Genomic DNA, 21806 nt, shown 5'->3' with positions numbered 1-21806 from the left:
TTTGTCCCAGTAAACCCACCTTTGTCTTCCCTTTATTTTTTCTTCTGGCCTACCACCCTTTCCCCAGATGGAGCCAGGGGTTAGTAAGTGAGTGGCTGCGTGGCACTCAGCTGTCGGCTGGGGCTAAACTACTTTCTGGAACCATGGCTGCACTTTTCCCTGCACTTGGGAGTGGATGTGCCAACTTCTCAGGCTGGATATTGTTAGAGGCTGAGGAAGCCTATAGCTAAACATATATCTTGTTTTCAGCTAAAGGTTTCTTTCCCTGTTCTCATCAGAACTCCCCCTACCACAGGAAGGAACCAAGATTAATGAATACTTTATGACTTCTCATCCTCATACACCTCAGAGAGGGGCAATAAAAATAGAGGTCATCTCAAAATTCAGTAATATATTTCAAGGTCCTTATTTATATTCAACAACTCCATTGAATGGATCACTAATACATAAAGCACAAGAAAAGAAGATTGGGTTAAATTAATTCTCTACCATGCTAGAATGTAAAGATAACTCTTATCAACTGGGACATTTTCCACACACTAGTGGCTCCAGAGCACACCACAGCTCAAGATAATGTGTCCTGCATGAGCAGATAAACATACCAAATGATGAAGAGTAAATCCTACAGAGCACTGCACATTGTAACATTCAGACCAGTTCCATCAACTCTTCAGCTACACTGCCTGTTTCCTTCCCTCCTGGCTATCCTCAGAACACCAAGGGAGAAGGAAAGAAGAGGGGCGACAGGGAGTATGCAGAGCAGCTAGCCTGATTTTCTCACTCTGTCTCACATTTCTGCTGTTTCCACTCTATTTATCATTCTTTCCTTCCTGGATTTTTTTTTTTTTTTTTGGTTTTTCTGGGGTGTGTGTTAAGAGCCCTCTCTTCTGCATTTCCAGCTATAGGAAACAGATCTTTTATACATCCATGCTTCATGCCGATTGTCCCATTCACTGATAATCGCAGTGGGAAATTACTCTCTTTTATTCCTAACCTCTTCTTTTTATAATTTGAAGCCTTTTTTGTAAATCTGAAACTATTATGTATGTAAATAATCCCATTGATGCAAATGAAACTACCTGGGTCTAGATATCTCCTGAAAATTGGAGAACGTTGCCTGATCATTTAACACATGTTAACAAATTCAATGATTTTCCTCTCTTTGACAATGCATCAAACAGACAATAGAAAGACAAGTAAACCACCTCTCACATATTCTCTAATCACCTTTATGCTGCTGGACAAGGAGCTAGCACCAGTTAGGGTAAGGTATTCCGTTTCATAAGCATCTCTAGGATTCAGGTCAGGTTTTCCAGACCTTAGTTCACCAGCAGTTGAGGACATTAAATAACAATAATCTGATTTAAAGAATGTAATATTGCTAAGTTTCAGGCCACTGTTAGAATCCTGAGGAGGATTTTGCTCTAGGATACAGAACAGTTTCTTCTACAACTGGGACACAAGGTTACATTAAGTTAGAGTGGCCAAAATGACGCCTGAGGGACCTACACTCGCTCCAACTCATCTTAAAGCCACATTTGGTTCACTATGGTCCACAGCATCAAAGCAGTCCTGATGTACTCTATTAGGTTCTTGGAATTAATGAGATAATTTTATTCCAAGACCTGTGCTCTCTCTAGATGGGACTTTTCATGCTAATGGGAAGAAATATAAAATCCGTTACTTACAAAAATTAGTACAGCCAAAAGACCCCAACAAACAGCATCACGCTTTGTCTTTGGATAGACAACTTACAGGCTGCCCAATGCTAAACACATGGAAAAAATAGCTAATGGTAATAGTAATAATAAAACAGCTGTTTAACACTGTTTATGCATGCCTGCCCTGAAGGAAGGCAGCCTTTAGAAAAAGATTTCCAAGCTTGAAAATATTTTCTCAACACTCCTGACCACTCATTTAAGAGAAGTGGAGATTTATTTTTGTCATGAGGAATATAAAATAGAGCGGTTTTAGTTAGTTCCAGGCTGATCACAAGAAGGTGATCATGAAAAAATAGTTTTCAATTCCTTGATACCAGTTCTTAATGGGAGACTTCTGCCTGTAACTATTTTTTTCTGCAGGATTAATGCCTTGCAATGGTTTATTTCTACAAGACTGTACAGAGGAACATTGCTTATAGTGGAGTAAATGAGTTCAAGGTCTGTGAAATTTTGGATAGCTGCCTCATCCTTAGATCACCGGTGCCCTTCGATTATTCCACATTCAACAAGTCACTAGCCTGCATGATGTTCCTGATGCCCACTACATGCGCTTAAAGGCAGGCATCATGAGAGAGAAATTTTCTTTGCTTCATGTTGAAACATCACAGGGCTCACTAGGGGAAAGAACTGCAGAAAATCATGGTGAGAGACTTGGTGTATGAGGCCCATTCAGCCCCCAGCATCAGTGCTGAGGCTAACTATGAGAATGCAAATCAGTGGAAACTGTGGGCTAAGAAATCCCTGGACACCTGGCCAACACAAAGTTAAACTCAACCTCAATTTATTTTCAGAGAGAGAGGCCTTATTTGCTGAAAAATAACATATTTCTATTTGCTTTGTTGATGAACACTTCTCTTCTGTTTCCTTCCCTGATCAAAGCATAGCTTTTCTCTTGCCTTAATAGGACCAGCTTCTTAAAGACTAACCTCATAAATATATATAGGAAAAGAACTGCGTTCTGCCACAGATCAGTGGATTTCTGCTTTTAATTTTCTTTAAGCTACCTCCCTTTTGTCTGTCAGCAGAGATCCTCCAGTCTGACCTCGTTCTCTTCTCAGCTCCTACCCATATTATTTTTTTTCAGGCCTTAAATACAACACTGATGCATACTTCTCTTTTCATATTTGCTGCAGTTTCCACTGTGGTGTGATATTTAACAAAGCAGGAAAAATAGCATCCAGAATTTCAGTATACTTCTCACACATTTTATGATCCCATACAACTGAAATTCTGTCATTCATTTGTAGTGAAAGACCCTAAGAAAGGGCAAACATTACTATTTGGCCAGGAAAAGTGAATTGCTCTTGAACAGCAGCACCTCTACTCTCAATATCCTCTTCTGCTTGACGTCTGTGCTGCAGGAGGTGAATACACTGTACGTAAACGTAGAAACCAAGAGCAACATTTCCATCAATTTTTGTTGGTGTAATTTGAGCAGTATCATTGAGTTATGTTGCTATACTTGGCAGACGTAATGATGGGGCAGACCGGATGGTGAGGGCTTAAACTGCAGATGACATCTCCATTAAAATGATTCATGTTATCATGGGATTAGGTCACAATAACAGGGCTGCAAGAGACACTGTACTTGTCAGAATCATCTCTTGCTGCACCGTCTCCAAGTGGTGCCAGTGACACATTCAGGACTTGTTCTATGATACTCCAAGTGTTTAAGGACTAGAAAATGACACATGTGATAAATGGCCATCCCGGGGGATCATTATTAGGCTATCAGGCTTTTGCTTTTCATTTTAAGTTGACATCCAGGATGGGTCAATGACAACCACAAGTCCTTCCTATCTGTCCTTGGGGGAACAGGCAGGTAGTGCTGATGGGTTACCCACAGTAGAAGAAGCCACAGCAGAAGAAGGGCACAGTAGAATCCAAATCCTAAATAAGCCAGTTTATGCTCCAGGCTTTCAGCTATGAAAACTTTTATCATGTGCTGTATGCTGCCAATAGTAGGGCCTTAGAGAGACTGGGGCTACCTCTGAAGGAGTATCATTCACCAAATGAGATCAAGTATCTTGGTCCTGTCTGATCTGCCCCTTGCACGTCCTGTCCCAGATACTCTCCAGCAGTTATAGAAAGGAATTTCTGCTCCCTAACAATGCACAGGTCCTTTTATAGGCTTATTCAACCCATGGTGCAGATGTGTAGGGTCTTAGTTTGTATCTGCTACATGATGAATTAGTAAAGGTAAAAAGACAGCAAAATAAACCTTCAGAGACACTGTTTGCAGTTCAACCGGCATTGTTAGCAATATCTGAATCCTTCCCTTGCACAGCTGCAGTATGAATCTAAACTCCCAAGGAACATAAATGAAACAAAGAGAGAAACACAGACCTACTGATTTTTGTCCCTTTCTTTATGCCCATATAATGTGAAGCAGAAGCTTCTTTTGCTACCTTTGACCCATTGGTTGTGCTGCCTTCCTCTATTGAATTCATGGATTATTTTGAGTAATTCTCAAAATCAGGTATAAGGTATACCTAGCACCATGGATTTACACAGTGGGTTATAAATGCAGACGTATAAAATAGAATCATAGAATTGTCTTGCTTGGAAGGGACCCATTAATTCATCAAGTCCAACCATCACCCTAACCTGCCAACCACCACTAAACCATGTCCCTCAGCATCCCACCTAACTGTCTTTCAAATACCTACAGGGAAGGAGACTCAACTAGCTCCCTGGGCAGCCAGTTCCAATGCCTAACACCCTCTCTGTGAAAAAGTTTTTCCTAATATCCAATCTAAACCTCCCCTGGTGTAACTTGATGCCACTTCCTGTTGTCCTATCACTTGTCATTGGGGAGAAAAGGTCAACCCCCACCTCTCCACAACCTCCTTTCAGGTAGTTGGAGAGAGCAATTAGGTCTCCTCTCAACCTCCTCTTCTTCAGACCAAACTACCCCAGTTCCCTCAGCCGCTCCTCATAACATTTATTCACCAGTCCCCTCGCCAGCCTCGTTGCCCTTCTCTGAACATGCTCCAGCACCTCAATGTCTTTTCTGTAGTAAGGGGCCCAAAACTGAACGCAGTACTCAAGGTAGGTCCTCACCTATGCTGAGTATTGTGAGGCAATCCCTTTCCCAGTCCTACTCACCAGACTGTTCTTAATACCAACCAGGATGCTACTGGCCTTCTTGGCCACCTGAGCACACTGCTGGCTCATGTTCAGCTGGTTGCCAACCAACACAGCCAGAACCTTCTCTGCCATGCAGCTTTCCAGACATTCTTCCCCAGGCCTTAGGGTTATTATGACTCAAATGCAAGATCCGGAACTTGGCTTTGTTGAACCTCATGCCACTGGCCCCAGCCCATCACTCCAGGCTGACCAGATCCCTCCGTAAGGCCTTCCTACCCTCAAGGAGGTCAACACTGTGGCCTAACTTAGTATCATTTGCAATCTTACTGAGGGTGCACTCAATCCTGTCATCCAGGTCCTTAATAAAGATATTAAAGAGAACTGGCCCCAGCACAGATCCTATGGAACACCACTGGTGACTGACTGCCAACTGGATTTAACTCTGTTCACTACCACTCTCTGGACCTGGACATCCAGCCAGTTTTTTACCCAGCAAAGTCTACACCCATCCAAACCATGAGCAGCCAGTTTCCCTAGGAGAATGATGTAGGAAATGGTGTTAACAGCTCTGCTAAAATCCAGATAGACAACATCCACAGCTTTATCCTTATCCACTAAGCAGGTCATCTTGTCATAGGAGATCAGGTTCATCAAGCAGGACCTGCCTTTCATGAACCCATGCTGACTGGGCCTGATCGCTTGCCACACATCTCATAATTCTGTGATTCTGTGATAATGACACTCAGGATAATTTCCTCCATAATCTTCCTAGGCACTGAGGTCAGAATGACAGGCCTGTGGTTTGATGAGTCCTCTCTCCAGACATTCTTGTGGATGGGCATCACATTCGCTAATCTCCATGAACTGGGACCTCCCCAGTCAGCCAGGACTGCTCATAGATGATGGAAAATCACTTGGTGAGCACTTCCACCAACTCCCTCAGTACCCTCGGGTGGATCTCATCTGGCCTCATAGACCTGCATACATGTAGGTGCTGAAGCAGGTGGCATTGCTCATCTCTGGGATGGATGGTGCATTAATGCCCACTCCAGTCCTGGGAGCTACTGCATGCTGTGGGTAAACCCTCCTCAAGGGGTCTTTCAGGGCAGGGGTCTCCGTGGGTCCATCTGTGCACCCACCATGTCAGCCTCTGCTGTGGGAGCCGCTGGCAAAGGAAACTTCCCAACACACCCCGTACCTTGAGATCTGTTGCTGCGGTTCTGGATGAGCCATCTCCGAAGCAGCTGTCTTTTCCACCTGGAATAGGATTACAGACTAAAATAAATGCAACATAAACTCAAAGTATAGTAATTAAAAATTACCAAGAGATTAAGACAAAAATATTTGAGGGAGAGGTAATTTTTAAGTTAAAATCAGTGGAGAAGAGCAGACAGGTGAGCAGAAAGAGCAAATGCCTTTCAAGAGTAGGGGAAACAGTGATGAGACAAAACTGATGAGATACTATGCAAAACAGAAGAATACAAGGCAGGATGAGAAGTCAAGAGGAGGACTACTGCAGAAATGACGTGAAAAAGAGAAAACTGAAGCAAAACTGGGTACAAGAAATACACGAGCACATAGCCATCTCTGGCCAAACACCAGTGTACTTGCAAGTGATATGGAACAATACATATACACACAACTAAACCAGTGCAGGGAGATCCACTCTTGCAAAGCCCAAACTCTTGTTCATGCATTCTTGTGTATGCCCCCTGCCTGAGGAGAGGAGAACCCAAATACACGATTGTTTTTCGAGACAGTCCTCAAAATTATACACATACTAACAGGGGCAGGATGGAAGCACATACACCACACACTCACATGAATCAAGCAACCAAAACACAGCCTGGAAAGAACAGTAAACTCATCTCTGGAGGATGAAGCTACTTAATCTCTTTCACCATGATCTGCAGGAGAAGCTGCTATTATATCTCCATAATGTGAGCTACTAGTGGCAAGATCAAGCATCAATAATTTAGGCAGTTTACCCACAGGAAGATGAAAATCCTTATATGACAGCTTTCTTCTGCTAGCACCTCTCTTGTTGTGAAGTACATGATAACATGTGCTTGCCCATGTACCAGCACTGCAACTGGCCTAAGGAAGTTAGTTCTATAATTAAAACAGGCTATGCAAATACATATACTTACACACATGGTCATACATCCTAGGTGCAATTTTTTATGTCTAGGACTCTACATAATATGTCTGAACATGTAATCCCCTGTGTAAAGCCTCTGGAAATCAATAGCTATTCTAATGAGGCACATATAGAGCTTCCCTCCAAAGCTCCATAGGGAAGCTCCCTTGTTTCTTGTTCAGTCTGTTTTAACAACTTGATAGTGGGTATTTACTTGTCATGGGAAGCTGCCCCCCAGCTAGATCTACTTGGGAATGTATTAAGACAGGCAGCAACAGGATGTAGCTAGGTATGAACAAAAGATACAATAAGGCAAAACTATTTGCAGAATTTTCCTTTTACTTCAGATGCTCCTAAAGTCCAAGAGAATATGAAGCAAACAGGGCTCAAATCAAGGGGCTGCAGAGGAAGCAGGATTACAAGTACATGTTGGAGTAGCTGCAATGAGGCTATTTGGGAGAACTATTTGTTTCTTAAAGTAGATTAACAACTGTAGGGCATTCCATCACTCTTCCTCAATCACCTTACATTAACATTCCTCTGGTTTTAGCTTTTCTGAAGTCACTAGGGAAACTGTTCGTGATGGACTAATCAATATGGATGAGGAAAAACAGCACACAAGCAAGGCAGAGTACCATGGCTTTAAACAGCTATTAGGGTGGGGTCAGCAAGCCTGTTCACAGCATAGGTCACATTTGAATGAAGATGAAATTCCCAGCATCAAAGTTTTGAAGCACAGCAATAGTAACTCAGTAACTTAGAAACACAGTACAGGGGAGAAAGGAAGAGAATATAATTTTTGGTGGAGATCTCCTTGATCCTGAAGGGCAAGTTGCACAGCAATCTCTTAATCTCTCTCATTATCTGAAAATAAAAATATTTGTTGTAAATGAAACATTACATTGAAGCCAAATTAACATTTTTCCAATTCTAATTGGGGGGGGGGTGGGGGGGTGGGGGTGGGTGGGTATTAAACATAAAAATTACTTCAGTCCAATGTTTGGATTCATGAGACCTAGGGCTTGAAAGCAGTGTTAATAGATTGGCCAATTTCTGTATATCACTTCTTAGAAACTACAAGATTGTATGGGGTTACCAGTGAAGCAGCACAGACATCCCACTGCCACTATACAGATGATGAGCAGATTATACTGCTTTGGCCTCTCATTAACCTTGTAACTCACAAGTTACAAAGGCACCACCTAGCAGAGGACAACTAAATGGCCAAATGTAACAGCAAGAAAAGGATGTTTAGTCTACAGTTTCTTCTGTTACTGCAGTAACTAAGCATTATCAGGGCAGGGGTTACTCTTCAGGTAGCATCTGCATTCAGTGCCTCTTTCAGTGCCTCACATGTTTGTTATCTATCCATCAGCTGATAGCTAGTGCTGCCCACATATGGGTGAAAAGAAGCCAAGGATACCAGTGAGTGTTAACTTCTACAAGGCCAACCTGTTACCTACTGGGAACACACTTTGTAGTCAGTCTTGGCTGCTGATAGTAGCATCACTATCATGTTTTAAAACCTCTGTCACAGTAGACCAGAAGCTCCTGGGACTGATGCTCAGAGCAGAGGTACCTACAGTTGCCAAAAGCTCCACCCTAAGAGCAGAGATGTGATGGCAGCACCCTGCTGTGGCACAATAAAGGGCTTGATCTGCCCACATACAGGTGTCCCCTCTTGCCCCAGGCTCCACAAAAGATAGTGCAGTTCAAAATGGTGTGAAAGAGCTCATAAGCCATCTTCAGTTACCTCAAGATAAACCACCCACCAAGTTGGTGTTGTTTTCGGTCCTGGCAAGAATACAATGGGAGGGTAAAAAGGAAGAAGCGCGAAGGTTCAGGAACACGCGGGTCTTTGGCATGAGCAGGATTTGGCTTCCACCCTGCTGCCACCTGGAATGAAAAGATTGCTTCCACTTCACCTCAGGATTTTCCATAAACAAGACACAATTATATATGAAACAGGCTAGAAAAAAAACAAAGGCAGCACTAATGGGGCTCTAAAAGGGTTTTATTAAAGTGGAGAGCATGAGCTTAGCTGTTAATGGCAAAGCCACTGGAAACAAAATGTCAGCAGATCCACACCTGTCATTTGCTTTCCCATCCCATGTTCCCCCCAGCCCAGATCCTGGGGAGGCACAGCGTCAGCAAAACTCACACAGGCACCGTGCTTAATTCACTCGGGCAGCTGGGACCATACACTTCCACGAGTCCTTTTCTCCCTCTCTACCATTTTCTCCACTAAGCAGCGATGCCTGGTGGTGAATGGCTTACACTTCCGCAGGAGAAAAGCTCTTCTCTACTTGCTCTCCTAGCGCGAAGGGGAGAGCCTGAACAGTGAGAGCTGTCAATTCCTATCTTTCTTTGCCACTCAGCTTATTTCCTGATTCCTAAAATGAAGCTGCAGCTGCACTGGATGGTAGTGCTTAAATGCAAGCCTCCGGAGATGGGGAAGTGCTGACTGGTGAATTGCCTTCTTTCACCTTGCTCTGATGCCACCCTCTAGCCTCAACTTTTCTGCTCCTCTCCCCTGCTACCCCCTTTCCAAAGCGGAATCAGCAACCTGTTTACTTTTAGTTTTACATACAAGTGATCCCTGGTGAATGCTCCCCCATGTTCTTCTCTAAAATGACATCTACTCCAGCTTCCCTGAGCTTAAGGGATCTGAAAGTCCAAGAATTAGGGTCTTGTATGTCTGCAGTTAATCGCTCCCACTATCCCCACCCCACATCAAAGGAACGCAGCATAATTATTTCATGTTTTCTGTTCCCCAAAGGAGTTATTTCACGTTCATGGAAGGAAGCAGTTATATTGTAACTGTAGTCCTTGAAGGCATCAGCCTTGAGACCAGAGTCCAGCTGTTACACTGGGTTCCCAAGTAATACCTAAAGTACATCAATCCTTCCAAGTGATCTGATTTACGTCTTTATCTGTAGCTTTACAATCATGCAGCAAAAGGATAATATTAGGCATTTGGTTTTTAGCATGTGGGGGGAGAGATCTAGGACAACAAGGCTAAGAATAATAAATAAATAATAAATATGAATTTTAGAACCTCTGGGGAGAAGAGGAAAGAAAAATTCCATGAAATCTACAATCTTTAAATGAAACCATATAAAAGTTTGGGGTTTTACAACACCTCCTGTCCTGCCATTTTCCTACATGATTAAAATCGTACATTTAAACAATCTGTTCTTCCTTCTTCCCTTCCCTCCATCAGAAGATACAATTTAAAGATTTTTTTTACTCCAAGCTGTCCAAACAAAATGTTGCACCACAACAGGCCCTACTGTTGTCACTGGATCAAAATAGATCCAGGCCATGAAATCTCAAATTCAAGCTTTTCCCTGTTTTCACATTGCATGAGTGAGAAATTCAGAGTCCACAAGTCAGGCAGAGCTTCCCACTGCTGCGGATTGGACCCAGTACCAATGTGGTAAAAGTGAGCCCCAGTAATTTCTTGGATTGTATGAGAACAAGTCATTCTGTTACATGTGTTACACCTCAGTTATTGGAATGGTCTAGATGGGCTTCAGTAAGAAGCAATCTACCATCTTTATCAAATAATCAGGTCCCCATCATTATTAAATACACACACCAAATCAAAAGTTACAGTCTGATAGTCCTAGAACCAGCTCAGTCTCCAAATGCGAAGTGTTATTCTAGTTCCAGCACCAAGTTACCCCAGGCCAAAGAAACAGCGAGGCTACTCCACTACCATAATGGTTAATGTAGCTAGTGAGTGTGCATGTGAGCAAGCAACAACCCAGGCATCCCATGCTGCTTCCTGAGCCTGACACCGAAGGCTTCACTGAATCCGTCCCCTTTCTGGTCAGCCGTGTGCTGGCCCGTCACTGTCAAACGCACCATGAATTCACGTCTGATCAGCCTTTTACCTTGAAGCCGTGGGGCGCCAGACTCCTTTTCTTCAGAGCATGGAGAGGGACATTAATTTTGTGAGTCATGCTGGTAAATTTACAGCATCCTAAGCGTATACCAGAAACGAAGATGACAGTAAAACTGATCCTTGCAATCATGAAGCAGTGCTGAGACAGAAGGGGGACTCCATTCAACTACAGAAGGCACAACTCCCTGGTACCTCTGTGTCCTTCCTTGAGGATTTTGTAGGTGGCAGACCCCTTCAGAAACATCCCAGAACATTCTCTCCCTTCCCATGCATAATTAAAAGCTCCCATTCTGACTCTAGCTAAATCAACACCCTTGCACAAACATTCTGGTTTTCCTCTTTTCCTACCCATTTTTCCAAACGTAAACTTACACCAGGATTTTCAAAATAGCTCCAAAAATCGTACTCTCAGTGTATATCTGAAATTTTGGAAACAGAAACCCCGAATAAAACTTTATTTTCATTTTCACATTAAAAAATTCCTAGGATGAAAAAATATAAAGCCATAATCATTAAAAGTTTTCTTCAGCTTTGGTTCACGCTGTAATGAAACTGAATTGTCTGGCTTGGAAAAAATAACACAGGAAGAAGCACTAAAGCACTAAATAAGCCTTACACATCCAAAATTCTTATGTACTCTTCACAGTAGGTGCTTAAGAGCTAGAGTAGCTGATATACAACGTGTCCTATATAGCCTTCTGGGAGAGAGACTACTGTGCCCAACCTTTAGACGTGTGCACCCAACCAGCCTAAACCAAAATTGAATAGGATTGCTTTGGGAACCAAGTCTCCATTAAGACTTGGTTGCATTAGCAAAGTGCAAACTTTTGGGAAAATACTTTGAAGTTAGTGTTACTGCTGGTGATACTGGTAAAAGTACATGATTGTGCTGACAAGTTCAAATTCAGAGTTTTTCCTCCAAGTTTTGTGCAAGCCAATACTAATCGCACTATAGCAGCACCACATGGAGATCTGACAAAAGCATTATGCAGATGAGCGCACAGCTAGTTTCAAGAAAATTACTGGGAAAATATATTTGATTGCTACCACTGCTGCTCAAACTCCTCAGAATCTCCAATCACCTAACAAAGACATTGAAAGAAAATACTCAAGTGTCCAGCTCTCATAATCACGGTCAGACTTCTCTACAAAACAGACCCTCCATTTTCATATACTCCATCATCAACACACAAGCACAGTCCACAGCCAGAGGTTAAAGACTAGGAATCTTAATGAATATACATGAAAGAAAACCGATATATTCAAAAATCAAGAAGGAAAACCTGCTCTCAGTACCTTTTGGAGAGCCCCCATTCCAGTTCTGTTAAGAAAATTAGAGGTTCAAAGTTAAGCTCATTGAAGATGAATACTGAATTCAATGTCTAGCATGTTGGTTTTTTTAAAGGAGGGGGGAAGATGGAGAATATTCTCCAAAAAAAAAAAAAAAGAAAAAGACACAAACCAAAACAAAACCCAGCCAAAACCAGACCAAAAACTGGGTTCTTTGTTCAATCAGAATAAATTTTAGATAAAGCAAAAATTCATAGAAACCACTACTGCAGACTGAAGAGTTTTAGGGTGTAAATAGAGCTGTTACCTAATGAGCCACACCGGTATCAGCAACATTTAAAGCTCATTTCCTGCCCAGAGAAGACCCAAAATGGCTTTAGATATGGGGGAGGCTGTCATTCCACAGAGGACAGATTTTGTGTTTTAGGTGATGGTGGAGAAAAAACGTAGGTACTGTAAACAGAAGCGCAGAGCGTATGACACATGACTTAAGAGACCTCGGAGTCTGCCTGAAGCTGTCCAACCTGGTACGCACACCATGCATTATCAGTAGGAAATTCTCTGAGTCTCATTTCCGAGGCCTTTCTCGCAGAAAGTCATTAAGCTCTAATTAATGGCTCTGTGAGGTGGAGGGATCCGCTTCGGCATCCATTAGGATGGAGGCTCAAATGTCAAACCAGCAATGGCATTAGGCAGACTCTGGCATTTTGCCCAGTGCAGGATTAGCATTGACGCATTCAGCATCCTTTGAAATCTTCATCCCTGTAAGAAAATCTGCAGGTTTTCTCTATGCTGGTGTGATGGATACCATCTCTAAGTGATCTGCTGGTCCATGACCAGAGACCACCTCCCCACCTCAACTAAGCAGGAATAGGAGACTCAACACGGCCCAGCTGCACAGTCCCTCTCCAAAACAAAGTCTTGTTTTGGTCCTGCACTTTTCTTATTTCGTTCGATTTCTTCCTTTTTCATGTTTCTTCTTCATACCCGTGCCTGGAAGCTGCAGCAGAAAGAGACTGACAAATGTAACTGTGGCAAAGTTTCTGTGTTGCTTTATGAAGCAAAATAGAAGCAGAGAAGTACAGAAAAAAAAAGATGTATTGTCTAGCAGGATGTTTTTTCAAATACATTTGCTATTAATTTGCCATCAGCTTGTGATACTATATGCATATTGGTATGCAGAGCTGGAAAGCAGATGAGTAATCAACAGCAGTGAGACACAAAGCCAGGAAGAACACAAGAAGTCAAATCACAGTAGAAAAAAACAAAATCAACCTAAACCACAACAGCTAAACAAACAGAACAGGCACACAATGGGGGGCACAGAAACGGTAGCTTCATTGCAGGGTTTTATAAAGCAGACACAGAGTTTACATGACATGCCAGAGACTGTGCAGCCAGCAGCAAGGCTGAGAACACAGCTTTCTGTACCATCCCCAGTGTTTTGATTGCCTATCACCTCACTACTTTCCTTCCCCTTTCTGAGAGAATCATAGAATCATAGAATGGTCTGGGTTGGAAGGGACCCCGAGGATCACAGAGTTCCAACCCCCCTGCCAACGGGTTTCAAACTTAAAGGAGCAAATGCAAGAGAAGCTGTGCTGGGAACCAGGGCTCTGGAGTTCATCCTATTACACACGGGCTGTGTTATAGCATTTCACCTTCAGTAGGCATGAAAAGAAAGAAAAAAATCCTCACCAAACCCCTACTTTAGCCGAGTTCCAGTTGGAGTAATTGGCAATATACATCTTTGAGATGTAGTCTTTGAGAGATAGGTCACATTCTGCTTGTTACTGCTACAACTACTGGAGGCTGCGGTACAGGTAAGATGGACAGACAGTCCACAAGCTGAAGTTCCCCACATCCTTGTGGCTTGGCAGTAAAGGCTTAAGTCTTGTTTATGAGTGTAATATGTACTGAATTAACAAGTCCAACCATGGGTTCAGTTTTCTGAAAGGAAACACCTTCACATCAGCTTCAAGTCATCACAAACATACCTTTTAGCAAACAACCCGAAGGATTCTGCTACACAAGAGAACTGCCCTAGCTTTCAGCCAGCCCAGGGCTCTGATTTACAAACCCACAGAATCCCGAGATTGGAAAAGACCGTCAAACCGTTCCTGTCCTATGCTAAACCATACCCCTGAGCACCTCATCTACCTGTCTTTTAAACACATCCAGGGTCAGTGACCCAACCCCCTCCCTGGGCAGCCTGTTCCAGGCCCTGACAACTCTTTCAGTGAAGAACTTTCTCCTAACATCTAATCTGAACCTGCCCTGGTGCAGCTTCGTGCCATTTCCCCTTGTCCTATCACCTGTCACCTGGCTGAAGAGACCATCTCCCACCTCTCTACACCCTCCTTTCAGGTAATTGTAGGCAGTGATAAGGTCTCCCCTCAGCCTCCTCTTCTCGTGCTAAACATTCCCAGCTCCCTCAGCCACTTCTCATAGGATTTGCCCTCCAGCCCCTTCACCAGCCTGGTTGCCCTAACCCACATTGATCTAGCTGTGGTGATAAGGACAGCAGATCCCAATTTGCTACCATACCTCCCTGCCCATGATTACCAGCATAAGATGTTTGGAGTATCCCTCTCCTAATTGCTGTAGTTCGCAGTGAAGCCACCAGCTTACCTCAGGCAAGCAGTAGGAACAATAACTGGGAGACAGACACTCTGCAAACGTACTGTCAGGTGACAGACTGCAGCATGGATGGGGCAGAATCTGAAGGCAACATCCTTCTCATACCCTTAAGCTAGGCAAACCCAAGGCTTTCAGTCCCGGTGGTTTATTATTATCGTTACGTTGGGTGCAATGCATATTTGTGAAATCAACAGAGAGATGCTGGTAGCTGCCTGCAAAAGTAACACAGAGTCTGCCACTTCAATAAGCCTGGATTGATTAGCAGCACTAATGCTCATGTGAGATGCATCAGCATGTCAGGATGAAGGAAGCTCTGCAAGTTTTTGAGAATGGACTGGCATACTAAGTAAATACACACTCCTCTTGCCTTTTTTCCTAGATGTTTAACTTCAGTGTGTATCATGCATTCTTGTTCCGCAGTCCGCATTTAACATTTAGGCAGCACAACTGAAGGACAGTGAAGATTGTCTTACAGGCCAGCCATGCATGTAAGACAGTGAAGGACCCATGCATTGCTCTGCTTGCTACTGCTTAAATAAAGCTTACGTGGGGCACTGGAGCAGGAAATACCACACAGAGGCAGAGAAAACGTAGTCAGAGAAAAGCATTGCTTGAGCAAAAGACATGGAGGGAGGCTGCCTTCAGTTTCACACAAAGAAAAGATTTGAAATTCGGTCATGTCCTGCTTGAAAATGTCTTCATGGACCTGTAATTTGCCTGGAAGGAAACAAGATGGAGGCAGGGGAACTAGGAGGCAGCTGCCAATGCTAAGATGAACACAGCTTTCCAGCATTCCTGTGAGCCATACTTTTCCTACCTCACAGTCTCCCTTCCATTCCCAACCACACTGTTCTTCCACATTGTGCTGTCTACCAACATGCAGAAGCTACAACTCCTGTGCTTGGAGACAACAGAATTCATCGAGTCTCATTTACCTGTGGTGTGTAGTCCACTAACTGTTGTGTTTGTTCCATTCTTCGTGAGCATCATGGATGATACCCAGTATCTCAGCTTCCCCAGGGAACTAAAATGGAGCTTCCCCAATGAAAGACGCAATGGCAGGGATGAGCAGAAGGCTGTTCTTAACCAGGAGGTAATCACTTTACTATTCATTGCTCAGAACTTGAAAAATCTTAAGCATCTGGATCAACACACTAACAAGCCTCCAATGGTTGTACGCTAGGTTGTACTGCCCAGGAAATCAGCCAGGTGCCGCAGCAGAGGGTCCTTCTACATGGCCAGTGGGGCAGCGTGTGAGTGCACAACAAACAGGTCACCAGGCAACTCAATTTTCCTTTCGAAGTGATAAGCAAAGATAAAGTATCACTGGCTTGAGTAGCTCCGTGAAGTAGTTTTTTAGAAACAGAAGCCATTTTCACAAACGCTTCAAGCTTCTCTAGCTGTAAGCTAAGCATGAAGATCATCCCACCACACGTTTTGTGCTGCCTCTTGACCTTCAAGCTGTTAATGCATTGTCTCGCTCTGACTCACGACACAGTGTGCTGTGCCATATCCTGCTATAAATTTAATCTCCGTAGTTACGTTTGAACGGGAGGCACTTAGCTGTCCACCAACGCAGCCGTGTACACGCTCTTGTTTTGAGATCGGCTTCAAGTCATTAAATGGAAAAAGTTGGCCCGGAAATATCACCATTTTCATAGAGTTGTCAGACTTGACACTGCCTGATCTGCTGCAGATGTGCCCAAGTGAATGCCACCACATTTCTTGGGCAAGCAAGCATGCATTCCGTCTGCTGTCCACTGCCGTGTTCTTTCTACACTGGTGAAGTTATCAGACATTTTAAACACCTCTGAACTAATTTAAACCAGCCCATTTTTATGCAGATGCAGTATACAGTGATGTTCAAAGAGCCTTCATTATGCTTTCCTAATGGAATTAGTTACCTGTTTCAAAATACATCAGTTTAGCACACAATAAAAAGGACATAAACATTTGGCATAATTTTATCTGTCTTTTGCTGTTACATCAATCCCAAGCAAGATCAACCATTTCAGAAGCTGTTATCTATTTGGCAGTAGAAGCTGTCAGATCTTTTTTTCTCACAATTTTGGCAGCAAGATATTTGGTAGAACTTGGGCCACCCAAAACAGACTCACAGAATAACTGAGGCTGAAAGAGACTTCTGGAGTCAGTAATTCCAACCTGCTCAAAGCAGAAATAACTCCAAAGACATAATTGCTTAAGGTCCTGCCCAGATTATTTGGAGACCACAGACAGAAGACAGCCTCCCATGAGGAACATCATGAAAGAAAAGGTGAAACTACTCTACAGGACAAAAAGGCAGATACTTCAATATTTTACCCAATTGTTCCTACATGCTCATTCCCCTTTACATCGCTGTCTAGCATAGATTTATTGAAGAAGTCCATCCAACTGATACTTAAAAACATTATCCTCAGTGCAGCTACTTGGCATATACTGATATATTTGAAACCATATTCTTTTCCACCAGGTCCCTTTCCCCTTTACACAGGTTATACATTCTAGGACTCTGATCTGTCTCACATTTGTCTATCACACACAAAGCATGGTGCCAAAATTCAGTTCTTTTGTATCTGTGTATTTGATTTTCCCCTCTTCTAACCACTTGTCTTTACTGAATTTCATCTTATTGGATTTTATATAACTCCTTTAATTTACCAGGATCATTATAAATTCTAATTTTGTCCTCCAAAAGGCTGTCAATCCTTTCTGGCTTAGTATTATCTGCAAATCCTATAAGCACACTTGTCCTCTCATTGTCAAAATAACAAATGAAAATATTGAATAGTACTGGACCCAGGACAGATTTCTGATGACCACACTTGAATGTTCTCTCACAGCTTGACAAAGAACTATTGATAGATTACTCAATCTAGTTTTTCCACTGGTTGTGCCAATCTCCTGTGGAGTTTGCAGACAAGAGTGCCATGCAGTGCTTTGCCAAGCCTTACTTTGAATCGAGACACATTGCAGCTGTCATGTCTACCTGTCCATTAGGCCAGCGACATGAACACTGCTGGTTCAAGCTTTGATGCTAGTTAAGATATAACAGATACCAATTTGGATACCATGTTTAGAAGTTGATCGGAAATGGTTGTCCACACAGGTATACATGGGTTCAGCTGCTCTACATGATGTGCTGCAACGTTTCTGCTGGAATCTCAGCCTATGCCTAGCAAGGAGGAGTCCTACATCAGACTCGTTGGCCTCCCCATTATGCTGGACACACAACAGTTGTTGGAGAACCTCCGTGTTGTGTCCCACATGCTCCAATTTACTGTCAGTGAGCAAAGTATGGACTCCCATCACTTACCACTTCAATACATGAGAATTCAGAGTTAGTTGCCCATGAAGCTTGCTTAGCTGGTAAGATTACAAAGGGATTTTTTTAAATTTGAGTGGCTTTCTTTTTCTTAAAAGAATTCTATTGTGTTTCTTATGTCTTTTAACTTCCCCTCTCCAACTTGTCCAAGTCTCTTACTGTTCCCATACATCCAAAAACATGGGTTTTGCCCTTACTGCTATGACTGTTCTGTGTTCTTCCTTCTCTCTTGTGTTGCTCTTCCAGCAATGAGCTTATCCTTCAAGCTCTTAGTCAAATATCTCTTGCCCACGCTGGCTCTGCCCTATGTTTAGTTCTACACAGCACTTTCCTACTCCAAACCCCACCAAAACTCCTGTCCCCAGCACGCCAGCTCACATCCACTGCCTTCCAGTTCCCTCTTTTCCAGTGACAATCAAAACCACATGAGATATCACAACAGACACTGTCTATAACTTTGGGACTTTAAGGAGGTGCAGAACACCTGATGCATCCTGAGATAGGGACTGAAAGGTACTGTGATTGAAATTCTTAAGTTCTCAAATGTGTTCTTACCTCCCTTTAAAGTTGCCACATTGACTCCCACACATTAACTGTAAATGTAAACTCTTCTGTCTTAAGTTTAAGTCTTTGCTTTTGCCGTTCTATATCCCTAAACAGGTAAGATTTAAAAAGAAAGTTTCCTAATTCAGCTGCCATTTGCTTAAGTGGCAAAGGAAAGAGAACATGGAGTGTGAAAATTAATAGGTGATTTTACAGCAGGTCACCTTCATGAAGAGTTTCTGTGTTCAGATAAGAATTTTTGTTTGTCAGGGGCTGCTAAGGAGTCCTCAGCCACCTTCACAAGCGAGAGCTGAGGGAAAGGTAAGACAACTTCTGCCGCAGGTAACCACAGATGCTACCAGGCAACCTTAGGGTCCTTCTCCAATGCACTCTGATGCTCCATAGGTGGAGCCAACCTGTTATCTAGGATGGCCCAGTTTCAGTGGGAGACTAGAGTATCAAAACTCACCACCTCTGTTGGATGTATAGTCCAACACAGACAGAAAAAAACCTGATACACAAAGAAACCCAATACTTAAATCGAGTCAGGTAGTCAACACACACATTTTATAGAAAAAAAAGGAACCCAACAGCAATCAGAAGGAATCAGATAGCAGAAGTAAACAGATACAGGTGAATTCCAAGCTGGTGCAAGCTGATATGAGTGCTCTAGCGTCAGTGAATATCTGCCACACAGGTGTAACTTCAACAAAGATTCACAGCACTCCACAAAACGGAGCAGCTGAAACCAAAGATATTTAGGAGGCCAACTAACAAGCGTTTCCACAAAAGCATGCTCCCATTAAAAAGAAAAAAAAAAAAAGAGAGAGAAAAAAGAAAGAAAAGGAAGAAAAAGAGAAGTCCTTCCACTGTAGACCCCACATGGAATAACCTAAAATCTCACTTTTCTATACACATTTCTGTTCACCCACTTTGCATATGAGGCACCAAGTACAGCTAAATGAAACTTCAGTGATTTCTAAATACAAGCCATAGGCTCAACCTTTCTGACCTCTGTCAGATTCTGCCTGGGTTTTGCTTCAAAATTGTATGCAGATAATATTTGCATGTAAATTACAGTACAACATCCTAAAATAGGACTGCATTGAAATCTGGGTCTAGGGCTCTTCAGAAATGGCTTAAACTTCAGGGAACATTCAGATGCACTTTGCAGATGGCCTGAAAAAATGTCAAATGTCTTAAACACCCCAAACGATATTTGCAGTCGCACACCCTCAGTATCTTCTTCATTTGCACCATATTCTAACGCAGTTCTGTGAACACGGCGGCGACCTGCTGTGTTTGTACACGGAAGTGGTGGGTAATTTGATTTGTAACAAAATACAAAGCTGGTCGAATTGGTTCTGGGTTCAAATTTCTCCATAAATACTGCACGCGCCTTGCTACGGCTGAAGTCGCAACACGAGGACAGTCGTGTGGCATCACCTGTTCATTGTCACTGGCACAAATCCCCTGAGTGGAGCTGACGGGTGAGCTATACGCCTGGCCTGTGTATCTTGTACTCGGTTCCTATGGAAACGGCTATAAAGCCATGAATTCTACATCAAAATGTAATTGTTTCCTCTGAAACGAATGGTCTGGTACATTTCGAAACGGGAGAGGTAATGCAGAGAAACACAAGAGGATGGGTTTACATTCGGGCCTCTGTGTATTTGGGGAGCTTTTTAACCTTAAACGTGGTAAACGATAGCAGTGGCACAGCTTTAAAAGGAATCTAAGATCTAAAATAATAAATGGCTTAAGCTGGCTAGATCTTAACCACCAACTGCTGCCCTAGGATCTACTTTAGAAAAGTGATCTGCTGACACTGGGAAGTGACTAATCCTTGAAGAGCGAGTTGTGGTAATCATATATTCACACTCTTGCCCAAATGCTTAAGTACTAAAGGACAGGAAACAATTAAGTTCACAACCAGTGTTGATGCACCAAGTAACATTACATTTTAAAACTAATTTTATACCTAATACTGGCATTGGGACCAAAATTAAACACCAAACATTGCCAGCCTGACCACTCTGCACAGAAAAGACTGATCTTCGGGCCTAACCCTCTCCTTCTGGAAATCTCCTACCTGCCACCCGCCATGATGTGACTTGCCTCTGGCCACAGCAGCCAATTGAGCTCTCCTCATCCCTGGCTCTCCACATGCTCCTACCTGAAAAAGGTTTCATGTTCCCATACGGGTTCCACTCCTTGAAAACACACACCCCCCCAACTGCCTCAAAAGGAAAAAAAAACCCAGAATTAATGTACAGACATAGGGAATACTAAAAACAAGTCCTAAAAGCTTTCATACAGAATCAAAGGGTTGGGAAAGATCTTTGAGATCAAGTCCAACCATACCCTTCCTTTACTAACCCATATCCCTGAGCACCTCATCTACCCATCTTTTAAATACATCCAGGGATGGTGACTCACCCCCCTCCCTGGGCAGCCTGTTCCAATATCCAATAACCCTTTTGGTGAAGAACTTTTTCCTAATGTCTAATCTGAACCTGCCCTGGCACAGCTTGAGGCCATTCTCTCTCATCCTATCCCCTTTCACTTGGGTGGAGAGACCATATCCCACCTCTCTACAGCCTCCTTGCAGTTAATTGTAGGCGGCAGTAAGGTCTCCCCTCAGCCTTTGATGCAAACATAAATACAAAAAGCTTCTATTAAACAAGGGGAAGGAGGAAAAGAAAGAAGCCTCCAGTCTAGCTTGCAATGGGATGGGGACTGACATATTCCCCCTGGGCAGACATTTACAGCTTTTACATCTTCCACTGATTGCAGACCTACTGTGACATTTCCACTCTCCATAAACTCCTGTGAAAATGCTTCCACTCAGCCTAATGAAGCTTGCCATGCTTCCTCTCCACCCTTGGTCTTCAGCTGTTGCCTTGTAAGGGAACTAATAAGATAACGGGCCACATTTCCTATACGTGTTTGCATAGGGAAGCTTAAGCTTAAGCACCTAGAACAGCATACAGATGCTCTGACATTGGTGCAGAGCAGAACATTGGTGAATGACTTGGGCACTTGGGAGGAGTGTATTTATATAGGATGGGATTGTATATCTGTGTTTCCGAGGGAGCCAAACACTCACTTGTACTGGGGTGTATGGGGAGCAGTACCATGTGTTCT

This window comes from Gallinula chloropus (assembly GCF_964237585.1).
Source record: "Gallinula chloropus genome assembly, chromosome: 4".
Classification (NCBI taxonomy): domain Eukaryota; kingdom Metazoa; phylum Chordata; class Aves; order Gruiformes; family Rallidae; genus Gallinula; species Gallinula chloropus.
This window is presented reverse-complemented; position numbering follows the sequence as displayed.